At 36.3% G+C, this 21,874-nt stretch overlaps 2 long non-coding RNA genes across 2 annotated transcripts in view; one reads left to right on the top strand and one right to left on the bottom strand.

Moving 5' to 3' along the window:
• Positions 1 to 819: 819 nt before the first annotated feature.
• On the bottom strand, positions 820 to 15,439 carry LOC123524961 (uncharacterized). The gene is made up of 5 exons (XR_008370180.1): positions 15,282 to 15,439; positions 13,490 to 13,707; positions 11,187 to 11,366; positions 10,754 to 10,866; positions 820 to 1,434 (listed from the first exon to the last, which is right to left on the bottom strand). It is a non-coding gene; the product is annotated as an uncharacterized LOC123524961 (long non-coding RNA).
• The window catches only part of LOC128555578 (uncharacterized), a 201,837-nt gene continuing 188,123 nt past the window's right edge, over positions 8,161 to 21,874 (top strand). Inside the window, exon 1 of the long non-coding RNA XR_008370181.1 lies at positions 8,161 to 8,245. This is a non-coding gene — a long non-coding RNA (uncharacterized LOC128555578). The remainder of the gene's footprint in view (positions 8,246 to 21,874) is intronic.

Genomic DNA, 21,874 nt, shown 5'->3' with positions numbered 1-21,874 from the left:
CCAGTTTCAGGTGAGAAGTTTTTTAAAGCTTTTTCCTATACAAGTCTATGTAAAATTTGTGACCCCCAGGGCGGGGCCTCTTTTCACCCCAGGGGCACAATTTGTACAATCTTCATAGAGGACCATTAGATGATGTCACATGCCAAATATCAAGGCTCTATGCCTTGTGGTTTTGAACAAGAAGATTTTGAAAGTTTTTCCTTTCGGTTGCCATGGCAACCAGAGTTCTGCATGGAATTCGATTCTTTGAACAATTTTGGAAGGGGGTCATCCAAGGATATTCCTGTGATGTTTGATGTAATTCTGCCTAGTGGTTATCAAGAAGATTTTTTAAGAAATTTTTGACGGACATAGAGCGGTCACAAAAGCTCACCATGAGCCTTTGGCTCAGGTGAGCTAACCGGATGCATGCACGGAGACTGATGGACAGACAGTGCGGTTTTAATACGCCCAATTTCAGGGAAATGAAAACAAACAAGAACTTGATTGTACAATGTACGGAAAGAAATGCAAGTGTCTATTTAGCAACACAGTGCGGCACCACCATGGTTGAATTCTGCAATTGGAAAAACGTAACTCACACTGTGCCCAGTGGTAATTTTGACAAAGACCGCTCCAAGGCCTTGCCCCACAGAGTTCATTCATTTGTTCCTTTAATACTTTTTCCAAGGGAATGTCGAAATATATCGACCTGGCAAACTGATGCTAAAATATTAAAGTAGGTCAGTAGGTCACATTCATTATCGGGTCACTGAAAGTCATATTTGGTATGTTGCATTGCCTAGTGCGAGTTAGATGGAGCAAAGAAACATTGATATGTACAACATCGAAATTTGTATTGATGATCGGGTCTGAAACACTATAAAATAAACTAACATTATTGTTAACACGCTGGTTTAATGTCTATTTCACTGTCATACTTGAACATCCTTTAATGATACATTCAGTACCTGTTAATGTCAATCATGTCAATCATGAACTATTAAATTTGCACTTATCTTAATACTTTTAATGTCTATTTCACTATCACAACAGAGTACCGGGTATTCTGTAATGTCATGTTTAGTAAGTTTAATAAATCATCTTTATCTTTGTATCTTCAGCTTGCCAGTACATCCAAGGTAGCATTCAGTCACTGATCAATTATTACTTACAGACAGGAAATAGATCATTGATAAGTTTCTCCTTTTATTTTTTTTATTTTTTTTTTCAGATGAGAGAGAAGCAATGCTCTGAATCTGTTATTTTGTGCAAAATTCAACACTGACAGTGCAAGTGCTGGCAATCCCCACTGGTATTCTCAGCTTTTCCATTAGTTGCCAGAAAGTGGTGAGAGACTTGGTTTGATAAGTGCAATCTGTCTTCTTGCCATGTCTACAGTCAAAGACTTCTTGAAAAAATTCCGTGTGAAGCAGCTCCAAGCAAAGGACACAACTGAAATAATGCAAGAAATTTATGCGCAATTAACAATAGGGCCGGTTAAATTTTGATTAAAAATATCAGTCTGTGGCCCACTTCTGTATATAATGTTTTGATTTTACCATAAAGACTTATGTGTTCATAATCCTTTCCTCATATGTTTATTTACTAAGTCTTCTAAAATGTCGAAATATAACCCTAAAAGTTAATAGACCATTAGCTTTAATTGCCTGTTAAAAGTTTCAAACAACTTGGCCCAAAAGGTTACTCAATTTGCAAATAAAAGTATTAAAGCATGTTTGTTGTTTTCTGTTTAAAAGTATTTATAAATATTCTTGTATGACTCAACATAAATTGCCAGTTCATAGTTCATGCTATATCCTTTCCACACCTGGCCAATTTTTACAGCGATTGCCGGTAGCGTATTGAAACAGGTAAAAAAATCCTTGCCTCAAAACCGGGCCAATCTTTACAGCAATTGCCTGCAGCATTATGAGACGATGCCTTTTTTGCAGGTTTAAAACCGGATGCGAGATTTGACGTATTTTCAGAAAAAGGTACGTTTAACAACGTTGAAATGAACCCAAGTACGTTTCTTTCTGCTGTTGCTGTTTATCAGCTCAAGAGCAGATTTACATTATAATGACTTCATTTACCATTTAAAAGCGTATAAAATAAATAAATATACGTTCTTCAATGATACAGTGCTCTTATGGGTAAGAACCAAATATACGTTCTTCAACAATACAGTGCTTTTTCGGGTAAGAACCAAATATACATTCTTTAACGATACAGTGCTCTTTCGGGTATTGCAAAAAGAGTCCTAACTTTTGCCAACATGCCCACAACGTTCAAATACGTATTTTAAAAATAATCAATAATGATCGATATGACCAATAAGATCGATTTTATTGATCACTTTTATAATTTTATCGAGATAAACATATATTGTCTCCAAATCTACGTAAGTCTTATGTTTGTCTTATAAGGCTTTATTATGCGTGATCTGAATTTAAATAGGCCAGGTTTTTCTCAAGAATCCTTAAATTATGCAAATTTGATAGTTTATTGATTTATATCGATAAAAATAGGTATTTTAAATAAAGACATTCCTAACAAAAATTATTTATCATGAATTTAACAGGTAAAATATTAAACAAGAGGGCCATGAAGGCCCCTGTATCGCTCATCTGACCTATTGACCTAAAGATCATCAAGATTAACATTCTGACCAAGTTTCATAAAGATATGGTCATAAATGTGATCTCTAGTGTTAACTAGCTTTTCCTTTGATTTGACCCGGTGCCCTAGTTTTTGACCCCACATGACCCAGATTCGAACTTGACCTAAAGATCATCAAGATTAACATTCTGACCATGTTTCATAAAGATACAGTCATAAATGTGGCCTCTAGAGTGTTAACAAGCTTTTCTTTCATTTGACCTAGTGACCTAGTTTTTGACCCCACCTGACCTAGATTTGAACTTGACCTATAGATCATCAAGATCAACATTCTGACCATGTTTCATGAAGATACAGTCATAAATGTGGCCTCTAGAGTGTTAACAAGCTTTTCTTTCATTTGACCTAGTGACCTAGTTTTTGACCCCACCTGACCTAGATTTGAACTTGACCTATAGATCATCAAGATCAACATTCTGACCAAGTTAAATATGGTCATAAATGTGGCCTCTACAGTGTTAACTAGCTTTTCCTTTGATTTGACCTGGTGAATTAGTTTTTGATCTTACATGACCCAGATTCAAACTGGACCTTGAGACCATCAAGATTAACATTCAAAGATTCCAAGATTTTATTAAGAGTAATACCCTGACCAAGTTTAAGACTGGGCCAAAATTGTGACCTCTAGAGTATTAACAAACTTTTCCTTTGATTGGACCAGATGACCTAGTTTTTGACCCCAGATGACCCAATATCAAACTCGTCCAAGATTTTATTGAGGATAACATTCTGACCAAGTTCCATTAAGACTGGGCCAAAATTGTGACCTCTAGTGTTAACAAGCTTTTCCTTTGATTTGACCTGGTGACCTAGTTTTTGACCCCAGATGACCCATATCGAACTCATCCAAGATTTTATTGAGAGTAACATTCCGACAAAATTTCAGTAAGATTGGGTATGACATATTCAACAAATGTTTACTGGGTTAATATGTCCAAATATTCTAAAACAGAACTGAAAATTAATTTCTGATGTGAATCACTTCTTGAATGGCTAAGTTTTGACTATTGATTTGCAAGTCATTTAGTAAGTGTATAATAGCTGTTACAGAATTATTTCATATGTCTAAATGCAATCTATAATTGTTAAATTAGGCAGGTATAAAACAACAGCTGTTAGAGGACAGCAATGCTCGACTATTCAACAGCCTTGTCAATTGAATTAATGTTAAAGTTGAATAATACGTCCCGTTTTTTCAAACGGGCGTATAAAAAGGGGCAGAATTTTGTAAACAAGAGGGCCATGAAGGCCCTGTATTGCTCACCTGACCTAGTCATCAAGATTAACATTCTGACCAAGTTTCATAAAGATATGGTCATAAATGTGATCTCTAAAGTGTTAACTAGCTTTTCCTTTGATTTGACCTGGTGCCCTAGCTTTTGACCCCACATGACCCAGATTTGAACTTGACCTACAGATCATCAAGATCAACATTCTGACCAAGTTTCATTAAGATATGGTCATAAATGTTGCCTCTACAGTGTTAACTAGCTTTTTGCTTTGATTTGACCTGGTGACCTAGTTTTTGATCCTACATGACCCAGATTTAAGCTGGACTTTGAGACCATCAAGGTTAACATTCTGACCAAAATTCATGAAGATATAGTCAAAAATGTGGCCTCTACAGTGTTAAAAAGCTTTTCCTTTGATATGACCAGGTGACCTAGTTTTTGACCCCAGATGACCCAAAATTGAACTCATCCAAGTTTTTAATGAGAGTAATATTCTGACCAAGTTTCATTAAGATTGGGCGGAAATTATGACCTCTAGAGTGTTAACAAGCTTTTCCTTTGATCTGACCTGGTTACCTAGTTTTCTGACCCCAGATGACCCAATATCGATTCGTCCAAGATTTTATTGAGAGTAATATTCTGACCAAGTTTCATTATGATTGGGCCAAAATTGTGACCTCTAGAGTGTTAACAAGATTTTCCTTTGATTTGACCTGGTAACCTAGTTTTTGACCCCAGATGACCCAATATCAAAATCGTCAAAGATTTTATTGAGGGTAACATTCTGACCAAGTTTCATTAAGATAGGGCCAAAATTGTGACCTCTAGAGTGTTAAGAGTCAAATTGTTGACGACGGACACAGGGCGATCACAAAAGCTCACCTCTGAGCACTTTGTGCTCAGGTGAGCTAAAAAGCAATACAGAGTTATGAAACCTGTAGAATACATATCAGCTCATCACACTGGACACGTGTTTGAAGTTTCAATCCATTCCCATTAGTGGTTAATGAGCTGCTAGCTTACATAGAGAGCTTTGCCAGTAAAAACTTTATAAAACTTCAACCAAAAAATACTAAGTTAAGAAAATTCTCCTGGTGTCAACTTTGATAGTAAATAATTTAAAATAATTTCAAGTCAAAACCATTGATAGTATTAGTTATTTGACTTTATCAAAAACTTAACAAAGTAAAAAAGGAGCATAACTCTGTCAAAAGTCAAACAGAGTTATGGGAATTGTTTCTCCTGGTGCAGACTTTGATAGTTAACAGTTTTAAGTTTCATGCCAAAAGGTTTGATAATAACAGAGATATATGACTTTATCAAAACTTTAACCAACAGCAAGATACCAGCTTATATACAGAAACTTAACCAAATCATGATGCCCACACCAATGCACAGGTGAGCTAGTCCAATAGCTCTACCTATTCTAAGAATAGTCTAACTAAAAAAATATTTCTTTAAAGGTATCATTGGGACCTTCATTTCCCTACCAGCTGAAACCATTCCAAGTGCTAACCTGTACATGCAGCAAGTCAGGTTTTCAATAGAGGTAAATAAATGAGGAAATTATTGAAAATCTACAATTTTGAACATTATCAAGATAATTTACTTGAAATTCTCACGCAAACAATGCATTTTACCTCCGACAGCAAGTCCAGCTATGAAAAAAAACATGTTTGTGAGCTATCATAGGAGACATAGCGCTTGACTACTTTCAATGCTGAATAGCAAACAAGAGGGCCATCATGGCCCTAAATCGCTCACCTGAGTACCATTGCTGTAAATGGTAAGATCAAGTTTTGACAAAGATCACATAGGCATACACATAAAATATCATCAGGATTGACATTTTGTTGTAACAGTCCCTTTTGACCTATGGGTCACATACTGGCCAGGGCCAATTTCAATATCAAGTCTGAGTATCCTACGCTCAAATGCTGCATTTCTGTACTAGCATGACTATTTCTTACCCTGGAAGACTTAAATAACATTTAAAACCACTTTCATTAGATTCTGCCGAGGTATATTCATTTACATGAAATAAAGGGAGGTAATTTGTCATATATTCAGACAAAAGTTATCTACCCTGATTATCCGAGAAATCTGATGGCATAAATTACATTTCAAATCAGAACCTTCATTGCTTACAGAGATACATCCATTTTAATTTGAAATGAAGGGAGGTAATTTGACATAAAATCAGTCTATAGTTATCAACCGTGATTGTTTCAGTCCGACTAATGACAATAATGAAATTTCAAATGATTCCTATAAATACTTACCGAGATAAATCCATTTTTATTGAAATCGGTCCAAGAATATTAGAAAAGTATTCTTATTGATAAACGTTCAATCAATAGTTATCTAACATGACTATTTCTTACCATGGAAGACATAAATAACATTTCAAACCAATCTCATTAAAAGCTGCTAGGTATATTCATTAACATAAACAAGAGGACCATGATGGTCCTGAATCGCTCACCTCTTCCCACATGACCCAGTTTTGAGTATGACGTCGTTTTTTCTATTATTTGACATAGTGACCTAGTTTTTGAGCTCATGTGACCCAGTTTTGAACTTGACCTAGATATTATCAAGATAAAAATTCTGACCAATTTTCATGAAGATCCATTGAAAAATATGGTCTCTAGAGAGGTCACAAGGTTTTTCTATTATTTGACCTATTGACCTAGTTTTCAAAGGTATGTGACCCTGTTTTGAACTTTACCTAGATATCAAGGTGAACATTCTCACTAATTTTCATGAAGATCTCATGAAAAATATGGCCTCTAGACAGGTCACAAGGTTTTTCTATTTTTATACCTACTGGCCTAGTTTTTGACCGCACGTGACCCAGTTTCGAAATTGACCTAGATATCATCAAGGTGAACATTCAGATCAATTTTCATGAAGATCCATTGAAAAATATGGCCTCTAGAGAGGTCAAAAGATTTTTCTAATTTTAGACCTACTGACCTAGTTTTTGATCGCAGTTGACCCAGTTTCAAACCTGACCTAGATATCATCAAGATGAACATTCAGACCAACTTTCATACAGATCCCATGAAAAGTATGGCCTCTAGAGAGGTCACAAGTTTTTTTTATTATTTGACCTACTGACCTAGTTTTTTAGGGCACGTGACCCAGTTTCAAACTTGACCTAGATATCATCAAGGTGAACATTCTGACCAATTTTCATGAAGATCCATTCAAGGGTATGGCCTCTAGAGAGGTCACAAGGTTTTTCTATTTTTAGACCTACTGACCTAGTTTTTGAGCGCAGTTGACCCAGTTTCAAACTTGACCTATATATCATCAAGATAAACATTCAGATCAACTTTCATACAGATCCCATGAAAAATATGGCCTCTAGAGAGGTCACAACGTTTTTTCATTATTTGACCTACTGACCTACTTTTTGATGGCACGTGACCCACTTTCGAACTTGACCTAGATATCATCAAGATGAACATTCTGACCAATTTTTATGGAGATCCATTCACAAGTATGGCCTCTAGAGAGGTCACAAGGTTTTTCTATTTTTAGACCTACTGACCTAGTTTTTGACCGCACATGACCCTGTTTCGAACTTGACCTAGATATCATCAAGATGAACAATCAGACCAACTTTCATACAGATCCCATGAAAAATATGGCCTATAGAGAGGTCACAAGGTTTTTCTATTATTTGACCTACTGACCTAGTTTTTAAAGGCACGTGACCCACTTTCAAACTTGACCTAGATATCATCAAGGTGAACATTCTGACCAATTTTCATGAAAATGTCATGACATATATGGCCTCTAGAGAGGTCACAAGGTTTTTCTATTTTTAGACCTACTGACCTAGTTTTTGACCGCACGTGACCCAGTTTCAAACTTGACCTAGATATCATCAAGATGAACATTCAGACCAACTTTCATACAGATCCCATGAAAAATATGGCCTTTAGAGAGGTCACAAGGTTTTTTCTATATTTGACCTACTGACCTAGTTTTTGATGGCACGTGACCCAGTTTCGAACTTGACCTAGATATCATCAAGGTGAACGTTCTGACCAATTTTCATGAAGATCTTGTGAAATATATGGCCTCTAGAGAGGTCACAAGGTTTTTCTATTTTTAGACCTACTGACCTAGTTTTTGATGGCATGTGACCCAGTTTCGAACCTGACCTAGATATCATCAAGGTGAACATTCTGACCAACTTTCATAAAGATCCCATGAAAAATGTGACCTCTAGAGTGGTCACAAGCAAAAGTTTACGGACTGACGCACGCACGCACGCACGGACGACGGACGACGGACACCGCGCGATCACAAAAGCTCACCTTGTCACTTTGTGACAGGTGAGCTAAAAAAGGGAGGTAATTTGTCATAAATTCAGTCAATATGTATCTTCACTGCCTGTCCAAGTCAATCTGATAGCATAAATGAAATTTCCAATCAGTATCTTCTTTAGTTATGGAGATACACCCACTTTTTTTTAATTTGAAATAAAGGGAGGTAATTTAACATAAAATCAGTCCAAAGTTATCTTTCGTGATTGTCTCAGTCCAACTATAAAATTTCAAATGAGTCCTAAAAGTACTTACTGATATAAATCCATTTTGATAACAAAATAGCTAATTTTAGCCCTTTCAGGGGCCATAACTCTAGAACCCATTAGGGGATCTGGCCGGTTCAAGAAAGGAACCAAGACCTTATGTTGACACAAGTTTTGTGCAAGTTTGATTAAATTCAAATCATGAATGAGGCTGCTATTGTGCAGACAAGGTCAAAATAGCTAATTCTGACCCTATCAGGGCCCATAACTCCAGGACCCATAAAGGAATCTGGCAAGTTCAAGAAAGGAACCAAGACCTTATGTTGACACAAGTTTTGTGCAAGTTTGATTAAATTCAAATCATGAATGAGGCTGCTATTGTGCAGACAAGGTCAAAATTGCTAATTCTGGCCCTATCAGGGCCCATAACTCCAGGACCCATAAAGGAATCTGGCAAGTTCAAGAAAGGAACCAATATCTTGTGGTGATACAAGTTGTGTGCAAGATTGGTTAAAGTCAAATCATAAATGAAGCTGCTATTGTGCAGACAAGGTCAAAATAGCTAATTCTGGCCCTTTCAGGGGCCATAACTCTGGAACCAATTAAGGGATCTGGCCGGTTCAAGGAAGGAGCCAAGATCTTATGGTGTTACAAGTTTTGTGCAAGTTTGGTTAAAATAAAATCATAAATGAAGCTGCTATTGTGCAGACAAGGTCAAAATAGCTAATTTCGGCCCTTTCAGGGGCCATAACTCTGGAACCCATAAAGGAATCTGGCAAGTTCAAGAAAGCAACCAAGATCTTATGGTGATACAAGTTGTGTGCAAGTTTAGTAAAATTCAAATCATAAATAAAGCTGCTATTGTGCAGACAAGGTCAAAATAGCTAATTTTGGCCCTTCAGGGGCCATAACTCTGGAACCCATAATGGGATCTGGCCAGTTCAACAAAGGATCTGAGATCTTATGGTGATGCAAGTTGTGTGCAAGTTTGGTTAAAATAAGATCATAAATGAAACCACTATCATGCAGACAAGGAATTGTTGACGCATGGACTGACGACAGACGAAGGGTGATCACAAAAGCTCACCTTGTCACTATGTGACAGGTGAGCTAAAAACAGGCATAAATGAGAAAACTTGAGCCATCACTGGAGTGATTAATGCCCCTGATGTGGATTACGATGTTGGACACCAGTTTGAATCAGTAAAATCTATTTTAAGTAATAGCAGGGAGGGTTATGCATCTAGTCACATTAATATACAATGTCACTATGAGCAAGTAGTAGTACAGTAAGTATCAAATGAATATCATAAAAACTTCTAATCAAACTTCTAAGTTTATGCATAATTCTGACAATACTGCATGTGGAGTTGCACAGCCTAATCATGACACGCTTTCAAGCACTATTTGGCAAAAAATTAGGGCTATTTTTGCCAAATATAAGGGCTAAATTAGGACTAGATGCCCATGAGCAGCAGGTCGAGCCCGCCCATTGACCATATATAGGGTTACTTTTCACCATCACCAAACCCCGATTGTCATGGCAAGGCTCATAGCGCCAAGAGGGGATTGGTATGGGAGATGGGCCTATGTCTGTGTTGGTAAAAGAGGGGTCTCCCCCTGAAAGTTTTTTATACACAGGTATGTAATGGTGACCACTGGTGTATTTTCTGGTCTAAAAGTTGATGTATTGGACGGGTACCCCTCAATTTAGGTGGGTCAGGGGGCTCTCCCCCTGGAAAATTTTGAAATATAGGCACGGAATGGTGGGTGCTGGTGTATTTTTTGTTCTGAATTTTGAGGTTTAATAATGTGTAGCCCCCCTAATTTTAGACAGGTCAGGGGACTGCCTCACCCCTCTGCCCAATTTGGAAATACAGGTATGGTGGTGTGGTCTCTGGTGCATTTTTTTACCTAAATTTTGAGGTACCGGAGGGCTACTCTCCATATTTGAAGGAGGTCATGGGGGTTTCCCCCTGGAATATTTTTGAAGTAAACGTATGGAATGGTGGCCTCTGGTGCATTTTTATGGGCCTAAATTTTGAGAAAAGTTGAAGTTGGTTGCAAAAAACGTAGGGATGATTTGAAAAAATTAGGATTTTTTAGGAATTTTACTTGAAAGCCTGTATAACTGAACATTATCAGTACTAGCAGGTACAGCAAGTTTCAACTGAATATAATTAAAGAAGAAAATATTGGACTACATAAAGCCTTGACTAACACCGACACAAAGGTCAGGGCAAGTGCAATAAGCCCTCCTCATTCTTTGAATAGTCAAGCTAAAAACAAGGAACATTTCTGTAGAACATACATGAATTAGCCGCTACTTTATCTGTCCATTTGGTGTTGGTTTGCAGGAATAAATCTTGAAACAGGGACATCTGTATTATCTTGGCTATGACCTCCATGAACCCTACGACAGATCTATAATTCAAAATATGTACATACATTTAATGATTTAAACAAATGACATTGTTTTATTTCCCCAAGGTGTGCAATTTCATTTTTAAGTTCTTGCAACCTCTTGTGATCCATTGTGTTTGAGTTTTTTTAACTGTTTCACTTAATTTTCTCACATATATATAATATTTTCAATGTATAATATAACTTCCCCATCTGCAGCGAACCCTGGCAACTTAATACAGTCATGTATCTTGTCAAAGCTGCAATGTAGCTTTCATTTTGAATATGTAATTAAGAAAATTCTACCCAGATCTGGCAAAATTAATATACAGGTAACTCACTTGAAGAATGAGAATGTCTAGGTTTTCAATAAGGTAGGTTCTGGTTAGCGTTCCGACACCTAGGTCATCGCCATGGCGATTCTTAGGACAGTAGACTGCATGAAGGGATGGCAGACATCAGAACAAGCCAAGAAGTCTCCTCATTTCGTAGTGTAGATGACCAACCACAGACTCATCAGCCTGAAATAGGTTGTCTATTGTTCTTAGCATTGCTATTATGTGCATAGCTTTCAACTAGCTGTGAAACATTGATAACTATTAATTGAAAATGTGAAAAGTGCATTTTAATTAATATACATATTCATTCTTAAGGGATTAGAACACCACAGTGAATATTTAAATTCCATTTGTTTATTTAAACCAAACAAGAGCACCGCCTTGCGGGTGCTGACGCTCATCTGATTTTTTTTGTGTAATAGAAATATTGTCCTACCCATGATTTTCTAAGTCTAAAAAGGGCCATCATTCTTGCAAAAAGCAGGATAGAGTTATGTTTCTTGATGTACAGTGTCCACTTATGATGGTGAAAAACTGTTGCAAGTTTTAAAGCAATAGCTTTAATAGTTTATGAGAAAAGTTGACTTAAACATAATACTCAACCAAGAAAATGATTTTCTAAGTCCAAAAGGGGCAATAATTATTGCAAAAAGCAGGATGGAGTTATGTTGCTTGCTGTACAGGGTCAGCTTATGATGGTGAACAAGTGTTGCAAGTTTCAAAGCAATAGCTTTGATAGTTTAAGAGAAAAAGTTGACCTAAACATAAAACTTAACCAAGAAATCTGATATTTTCTAAGTCAAAAAGGGGCCATAAATCTTGCAAAAAGCAGGACGGAGTTATGTTTCTTGCTATACAGGGTCAACTTATGATGGTAAACAAGTGTTGCAAGTTTTAAAGCAATAGCTTTGATAGTTTAGGATAAAAGCTGACCTAAACATAAAACTTAACCAAGAAAACTGATTTTCTAAGTCCAAAAGGGGCAATAAATCTTGCAAAAAGCAAGATGGAGTTATGATTCTTGACGTACAGGGTCTGCCTTATGATGGTGAACAAGTATTCCAAGTTTCAAAGCAATAGCTTTGATAGTTTAGGAGAAAAGTTGACCTAAACATAAAACTTAACCAAGAAATCTGATATTTTCTAAGTACAAAAGGGGCCATAAATCTTGCAAAAAGCAAGATGGAGTTATGTTTCTTGCTATACAGGGTCAGCTTATGATGGTGAACAAGTATTCCAAGTTTCAAAGCAATAGCTTTGATAGTTTAGGAGAAAAGCTGACCTAAACATAAAACTTAACCAGGCAACACCGACGCCGACGCCGACAACCGCTCAAGTGATGACAATAACTCATCATTTTTTTTCAAAAAATCAGATGAGCTAATAAGAGAGGGATTTTAAATGTCAACTAGGTGATGAATGCACCCCCCCTCATACACTGTACATTGCAATTTGACGCACATAAGATTGCATAATTATGTGGACTGTATATGGTATAGTAACAAAATTCAAAGTCCCTCAACTCTGCAGAATATTTTTCTAAAAGAATTTAACATGCATCATGCACAGGTAAGGTTGGCACTGATCACTTGTGTGAAGTTTCATTAAATTGTGTGCAATGGTTCGGGAGATTAGGCGTGCACAAGATTGCATATGCAGACTATGTTACTTAGTTTACTAACAAAAACAGTCGCACAACTAGGTTTGGTACAATCTCTTGTGTGAAGTTTCAAGTGTGTGCAAGGGTTCAGAAGATTAGGTGCGCACACGACTGCATATACAGACTATGTATACAATATATTAACAAAAAACAAAGTCCAATAACTGCGCAGATTTTTTTCCCCTAAAAGAACCCAACATGCACCATGCACACTAGGGTTACTACTAATCACTTGTCTGAAGTTTCATTAAAGTGTTCGCATGGGTTCAGCAGATATAGCACGCACAAGATAGCAAATGCCGCCTCTATATACATGTATATAGTACAGTAACAAAAAACAAAGTCCCGCAACGTAATTTTTTTCTGAAAGAACCTTATATGCACCATGCACAACTACTGTTGTTACTGATCACTTGTGTGAAGTTTCGTTAAATTGTGCCAAGGGTATGAGGAGATATGGTGCGCACATGATTGTGTCTACAAACAGATGGACAGACAGACACCCTGAAACCAGTAAACCCCCTCTTACAACTTTGTTGTTCGGTGGGTACAATTAATCAAGTCATTTGCGACTTTGTCTTTTTTTTTCAACACTCAATCCTTCAAGAAATTTATTCCTGCTGAATGTGTAACTTAAACATGTTACCTGAATTACAGATGGTTCAAAATGAACTCCAGAAAGTTCCGGACAAGCTCCAGCTGGAAGTTATTTAATAACTCTTCACTCCGTCCCACGTTTCCAGCAGGTACTGGTAGTTCAGCGTCAGTGAGCTGATCTGATGTTGGCTTAACTGCTGCTGTTGTAGTTTTATTCATCAGTCATTTATTGCCAGTCTCTCCAAACAATGTTTTCCTCAAAAAAGACTGAAATGTATGCAGAAAGGGAAAGCATGTCATTAAAAACTACCATGTTTATTACATGACTGTATTCTACTGTTTCTCTGATTGGCTGAAAACGGTTCGAAAAGTAATGAGTACATATCATATGAACTTATCTTGGGTTATAAATAGTATGAAAATAAGAATAGTTCGAAGTAGGTGCTTGGAAAACCAATATCAACCTGATTCGATCTAAATTTATTCTTTATTTCTTTATTAAGGATACAATTGTAATAACAAAACTGACTATACATTTATTCATGTAATAAAACAATTACTGACTTTTTCATAGGTTGATATCAGGATTTAATTATCAACCCACAAAAAGTTATATTCACCGAGCCAAAGGCGAGGTGAATATAACTCTTTTCAGGTTAATAAATCCTGATATCAACTTATGAAAAAGTTGATAATTGTATATCAATATGTTTGCAGGAGTTATCGTTATACACACTGCAGTACCTTAACCCTACCCTGCTAAATTTCTATGTAGAACTTGTCCATCAATTTGGACAGTAAACAGTACCATTAATTGTTAAAATGTTAAAGGGTGCTTACCATAAAGATACGGACTGAATGGCAAACAGTGCAGGTCATGATCAGACTGCATGAATGTGCAGGCTGATCATGATCTGCACTGGTTGCAAAGGCAGAATCGATCGTGTCCAGCACGGTAAATAAGGGTTAACTCAGTTCTCAAACACAATGTCATGTGAAATTTCAATACATCATTTTCAAAACTTTCAGGCAAAATTTCTATAGGGAATATCTTCATTAGGTAAGCAAAGTTGTGTTATGGTTCATGTACACTGCACTTAACCTTTATGTCCTCTTTTCATGGGTGAAATTTTAACAAGGTCTGTTTAAAGGGCCACGACTTTTATGTCGTAGCTGCCTCAGTTTTGTTATAAACATAAAAGACGTTACTCTCGAGTTAAAGTCTGTTTTCGATGATGGGTTTCTCTTATATTTGTCACAGTTTTGAACATAACATTCAACATAGTAACAGTATTAATGAATTCACTGATTTTATTACCTCCCTATAAGGTTTTGTCTGTATAAGGTCATGTGCCATAATGAAAGGTATGCCTTTCTTACTATGCAATTATGTATTATTTTCTATTTTGACAGCTGTTTGTCTCTTTTAAACCTAAGTTAAAAGCCTGATGAACCAAATTTAGTTTTGAAGCCATACTCTGGGGTAAAGTGTTGTAAAAAATGGGAAGTAATTCAAAATGTAAGCAATGTTAAATTTTTATGAAACCTTGTACATTTTAAAATTTACAAAGTATGTACTCGTATTCTATCATTATAATCAATTAGGATCTCCGTCTTTAATATAATTTATCTTCAGAAATACAGTTAGCAGCTGAGAAAATAAAAAATTAGGCTTGCTTTCTATCCATTTAACTTTTTCACTGAAGAGAATGAAACATGCAGATTTATTCCCTTTTTTATTAAATTATTATTATGACAACAGTATTTAATATTTCAAGTGCAAATTCTGATAACAAATATTCACAAAGTTCTATCAATTACCTTAAGGAGAATATACTTACTAACTGAAGATACTGAAAACACCAGCAGTAGAGGTCTAGAAGACTGAAGGCAGGGGACATACAGAAGGACTTGCACCATGTTTGGCTCCCTACTCAAGGACTGGCACCATTTCATATTTCCATGGAAATATTGAGTCTCTGGCTCCCAAGCTTGTAATTAGAAAAAAGCCAAAACAGGAAAAACTGAACTTGAAATTATCTTATGTTTAAGAAGTTTGCTTATTAATTAAAATGGCAAGACATTAATACTGCAGAAGTGAGATACATGAAAAACAAATCTGACAATATGGCCTGTCCTGGAAATGGAAGGCAAAAATTCAAGGGAAATCTGAAAGAGAGAAAATCCTGCCCGTTCCTGGCAGGCCTTGAACCTGAAAGAAATAAAATCCTGCCCAATGTATGTTCCGTCCAAGTAAAACATGCATTAGAAGACCTAGGCAGGATATGGACCTGAAATAAAGAAGAAATCCTTGCAATCCCTGATTTCCGTCTCTCTCAACAAAGGAACAACCATCATCTAGCAACCAGCCGGCGCAGAATTGTAGACCAGTCACCCCTCAAACGCTTCCCATCTTGCGGACATATTGACACCGGGTCCTCGAAGGTTACGCAATTAGTCTTGATCAACAGTTAAGGGATCTGCCAGGCCTTGAAATCTGAAAGAAATATTCTGCCATCTCTGTATTTTCAGCTGTCTTAGGCAGACCTTGGACCTGAAAAAGAAGAAATCCTGCCTACCTCATAGAGGTGGTCCTAGGCAGGTCTTGACGCTGAAAGAAAATCCTGCCGACTGCATGTATGGACGGGACATACAGTCAGTTGTCATTGGCAGGCTGTGGACCTGAAAGAAATAAAATCCTCACAATCCCCGATTCCCATCTCTCAAAACACAAAGGAACAACCTTCATCTACACACTGCCGGCACAGAATTGTAAAACCAGTTAACTCTCACACATTTTCATCTTGCGGACATATAAACACCGGATTGTCCTCGATGGCAACGATAATAAGTCTCGATCAATAGTTAAGGGATCTGTCAGGCCTTGGCAGCTGTAACAAAAAGCAACTCTGCCAATCCTCCTCAGCAGTCTGGAAGGTTGGCAGGAAAACAAAACAAGAGGGCCCTGAAGGCCCTATATTGCTCACCTGACCTAGGTCTTACTCTATATTACCTGGTGCCTTATTTGGCCTAGATTTAATAAAGACAAACAATCTGACCATCTCTTATGTAAATCAGGTAGATCATTAATCAAGCCTTTCAATGATTTGACCAAGTGACAGTTTTTGACCTCAGGTACCCCACTTCTTAACATGACCTAGATTCCATACAGAAAAACATTCCTACAAAAAAATTATGAGGATCAATTTGAATAAGTGACCGCTGCAATTTTTTACAAAGTTTTTCTATGATTTGAATAAATGACCTAGTTTTTTTCCCCCACAGTGACCCAATTACAAATTTATTCTATATCTATAACAGACAAACATTCCAACCAAGTCTCATGGCGATAAGGTAGGAAATGCTGCCTTTGGAGTGATAATGTCATTGTCTAATTTGACCTTGTGACATGATTTTAACCTAGATAACCCAGTTTTTGAACTTTACCTAGATTTAAAAGAGAAAATTATTCTGACCTAGTTTTATAAAGATCATGTAGTAAATATGTCTTTGCTATGATTTGACCTGTTGACCTAGTTTTGACCTCAGGCAACCCATTAAAAATTCTATATTTTATAAAGAAAATAATTTTGACATAGTTTCATAAAGATGATGTAGAAAATGTGGCCTCTAGAGTCTTTTTTATCCAAGATGACCCATTAACAAACTTGTCCGAGATTTTATTTAGGATTCTGACAAAGTTTCATTGAGATTTGGGTTAAAATTGTGACCTCTAAAGTGTTCAAAGTCAAACTGTTTACGATGCATTACACACAGCGCATGACGACAGATGACGGACATATGGTGATCACAATAGTTCACCTCTTGAAGACAGGAAGAACGTCCTTCTTATCCTAACCATAATTTAATGCAATATCAAGCATAAAAATAATTTAAATAGAAACTTACACCAAAATCATTCAAAACTTTACACTATCAATTAAAAATTACAAAAATCAAGAGGGTCACAATAGTGCTAAATTGCTTGACCAAGTTTTACACCTCATACAGGTAGATATTAAGCTAGAGTGTAACCATGCAAGGTTTTTATAATACCTAATACAGATGAACCAGTTTAAATTTATTTTGCACCATTCAAAATGGTCTTTGGTTACCTAGAAAATTCGGCCTCTCCCTTGGTAAGACTTCTAAATCGACCTTGTGACCTACTTTAAATTTAAACATAAAACTGTCAAGTTTCTATTTTGACCTTAATTTATTAAACACTGGTAGAAAATATCTCTTTATGGTGTAAATATGGGTTTTCTATGATTTTTAACCTCATGACATATAGTTTTTTACCCACAATGACCAAGCTTGTATATAAGATAGGTAGAGGTCTCCTCTGTGGTTGCAACAAAGATTCTTTTAAGAGCTGACCTAGTGACCTAGTTTATGACAATTTACACAATGTGCTTGCTTCAGTAAAGAAAATAATCCAATCTGGTTTCATATTAATGAGACAGGTAAAATTGTCTATTAAAAGTGAACACTGAAAACTATCAAGACATATTCTGGGGCCATAACTCAGGTGTTACTGCAGCAGTCTTGCCCATTATTGTCAAATAGCAATTTGTATTCTGTATCATGTTCTGCATGATTGTTCAAGGGCCATAACTCTGGTTTTACTACTGCAATCTTGTCCATTATTACATAATGCTTATACATTAATATAATTATATATATAACATTTCTCTCTATTTTTACATGACATAAAGATTGTTCTGGAAATATGACTGCTAATGTAAACATGAAAAATGGAAACTTACCATAACTCTGGTTCTACAAAATGAATTTGCCCAAACCTTGTGGTCATATACATTTTAGGATACAAGTTTTTTTAAGGAATGTGGTAACAATACAAATCATGACAATCTCTGCTCATTCCAGGGCTGTAACCTTGGTGATTTTTGGAACAATTCTGATGAACAAAATATCTTCTATTATCCAATTACTATGATTTTGTTCTATTTCACATTTTCCCTTAGGATTAAATATTCAGGAAAATTAAGATCGGACAACTCTTGCATTCATTCAACTCATTTACCTGGCCACTTAAACATTACACATTATATTAACTTTTAGAACCACTGTATTTCAAAAAATTATTCCTTATACAGACATTGCAAATAATTTTCCTAGATGCCAATTAATTTCAGTAAATCTAATTCATAAAGAAAACTTTTTGATAGACAATGCCAATGTTTTAAAAAGTATAATATTTCAGTTACATTGCCAGGAACGCCACTTTAATAATACAAGAAGGCCATGAAGGCCCTGTATCGCTCACCTGACCTATTGACCTAACGATCATCAAGATTAACATTCAGACCAAGTTTCATTAAGATATGGTCATAAATGTGGCCTCTAAAGTGTTAACTAGCTTTTCCTTTAATTTGGCCTGGTGGCCTAGTTTCTGACCCCACATGACCCAGATTTTGAACTGGACCTAAAGATCATCAAGATTAACATTCTGACTAAGTTTCATGAAGATACAGTCATAAATGAGGCCTCTAAAGCGTTAACAAGCTTTTATTTGATTTGACCTAGTGAACTATGTTTGACCCCACCTGGCCCAAATTTGAATGTTACCTATATATCATCAAGATTAACATTCTGACCAAGTTTCATTAAAATACGGTCATAAATGTGGCCTCTTTTCTATTGATTTGACCTGGTGACCTAGTTTTCGATCCTACATGACCCAGATTCAATCTGGATCTTAAAATCATCAAGATTAACATTCTGACTAAGTTTCATGAAGATACAGTCATAAATGTGGCCTCTACTGTGTTAACAAGCTTTTCCTTTCATTTGCTCTGGAGACCTAGTTTTTGACCCCAGATGACCCAATTTTAAACTCGTCCAAGACTTTATTGTGGGTAACACTCTAAGTTTCATTAAGATTGGACCAAAATTGTGACCTCTAGAGTGTTAACAAGCTTTTCCTTTGATTTGATCTGGTGACCTAGTTTTTGACTCGGATGACCTATTATCAAACTCGTCCAAGATTTCATTAAGGGTAACATTCTGTCAAAGTTTCATTAAGATTGGGCCAAAATTGTGACCTCTGGAGTGTTAACAAGCTTTTCCTTTGATTTGACCTGGTGTTCTAGTTTTTGACCCCATTTGACCCAATATCGAACTCATCCAAGATTTTATTGAGAGTAACATTCTGACCAAGTTTCATTAAGATTGGGCCAAAATAGTGACCTATAGAGTGTTAACAGTCAAATTGTTGACGGACGGACGGACGACGGACTCAGGGCTATCACAAAAGCTCACCTTCGTGCTCAGGTGAGCTAACAAACTTATCACGAAAGACCTTTTTGGACATATTACCCACAAAAGTCTTGATACAGCAATTTTCTACCTTAGCAATCTTACTTTTTCCTTGACCTTGTAACCCGATAACCTTGTCAGTACTAAAGAACCCTGTTTAAATAAACAACATAAACCCAACTTCATTCACTTTCAACAGGACAGACTTTCATACCTTAAACTTACTCAAAAAACACCAGCCACTGAAATTAGTGCAAATACTAAGAAATAGCAACCAACATTTCACTCCCTTGTCAAACATTATGCCAGAAACAAAAGTACCAAAGATATAATATTATACCAGTCAAATTTAATTCTTATTTTTATAATACTCTTCTACGAGAGAATTTTGACTTCAATTCAAGAATCACTACTCTGGAAAGCTTCTCTTCCCTAGCAGATTATTAAACATGACCTATACACATTCAGTATGATTGAGATCAAAGAACAAAACTAAATAAATAGACAACCAGTATCACTTTGAAATTTTGACTTATTCAAGGGCCATGACTCTAGAGATGCTGGTCTTTACTTGGTGATTATTGAACTTTACTTGGATATTAATGGTCATTGCAAAACATTCTGTAGTAGTATTTTCTGAGATCAAAGAACAAATACTCAGGTTACTTAGGTTTGGAATTAGTCAAGGGCAACGACTCTGGTGAAACACAGTTATGAAACTTGACCTAGATTATATAGAAATAAACATTTTGTGCCAGTGTAGCTGAGATCACTGCTAATATTTACAATTTTACATTAAAGGCAGCAACATACATGGTGAAAAAGGTCAAATCAGGCTACTTACCAAACTTGGGCTAAATTGTTAAACATCTAGACAAATTAATATAAATTTGGTGATTAAAATCAATGTACTACAATATCCCTTGGTTCCACGACTAGAATTTAAGTAACCAAAAATAATGCTTTTACGGAAATTTTGAAAACAACCATTATATTGCAGAGTTTAAAAGCTTCAAGTTTTGCTTAGATAGGATTCTATCAAACAGTGAAAACTCATACTGGCCTAATTGTTTTGAATTTATTTTTGTGGTACTGGCTAATGTGAATTTGCTACTTTAATAGGTACCATATTTTCATAACCAGTCTTAGTTTATATATTTTTGAAATCATAACTTGCTAAATATTGAAAGACTGAAAGACTAAGGTCACGAAGATTCAACAATAGACAAAGGACTAGAAGTTTGAAAGCCTGTGAGAAGAAAAGGAAGTTAGCTGGCTGTATACATCCATACAATGTAGCAGCTTTGGCTAGCTTGATGGATAAATATACAACCTGGTAGCTCACAGAGCAGCTAGTTAGTGGTAAGAAGGAAACTGCATTTGCCAACTTTGCTGAATGGAATATACAGTAACTGCCAATAAGAACTATAGGATATTGGAATATATAGGGTAGACTTAAATTTTAAGAAGCAAAGAATAGCAGAAACATGGATGGGCTGGCTGTATGCAACATCTTTCTTGGTAACAGCTTTGGTTAGCTTGATGGATGAAATACACAACCTGGCAGCACATGCGAGAGCTACTTGGATATGATTTTGGACCTAATGGCAGTATGGAAAGCTATTAGGAGAGAAACTTTTTGGGCTTGAAAGTATAACCCTATAAAATATGGGGGGAATCATGGAAAAAAGCAAAATTTAGATTAATTGGGAAATTTTAACCCTAGTAATAAGGGGGGGAAAAACCCAGGGGATACTACTGGCAGACAGAATTTTAAGAAAAAAAAAACCCCCTAGGAATTTTGGGGAACACCTTTGGGAGGTAGCTAATTTTGATATTACAAAGGGAAAAAACCCTAGTAATTATGGGGGCCCCTGGGTTTAAGCTACTAAGAAAATTTTATACAGCGGGAAAAATTTACATACCCTAAAAAGACTGGGGGAAACCCAGGGATAGAGTTGAAAGTGGTGGAAGAAGGAAGATAATACCCCTAGTAGCATCTGGGGCCCCTTTGGTAGCTCAGAGAGAAGTTGAGGAATCAGCAGGAAAAAAAACTACCCTATAGAACATGGGGGGAAATGGGTTGCTATAAGAGAAGATGAGTGATGTGCGGAAAAAAACCCCCTGTACTTGGGGGGGACACCATGGGAAG

Source organism: Mercenaria mercenaria, chromosome 3, assembly GCF_021730395.1.
Source record: "Mercenaria mercenaria strain notata chromosome 3, MADL_Memer_1, whole genome shotgun sequence".
Lineage (NCBI taxonomy): Eukaryota > Metazoa > Mollusca > Bivalvia > Venerida > Veneridae > Mercenaria > Mercenaria mercenaria.
The sequence above is the reverse complement of the archived record's forward strand: the minus strand, read 5'-3'. Positions and strand labels throughout refer to the sequence as shown.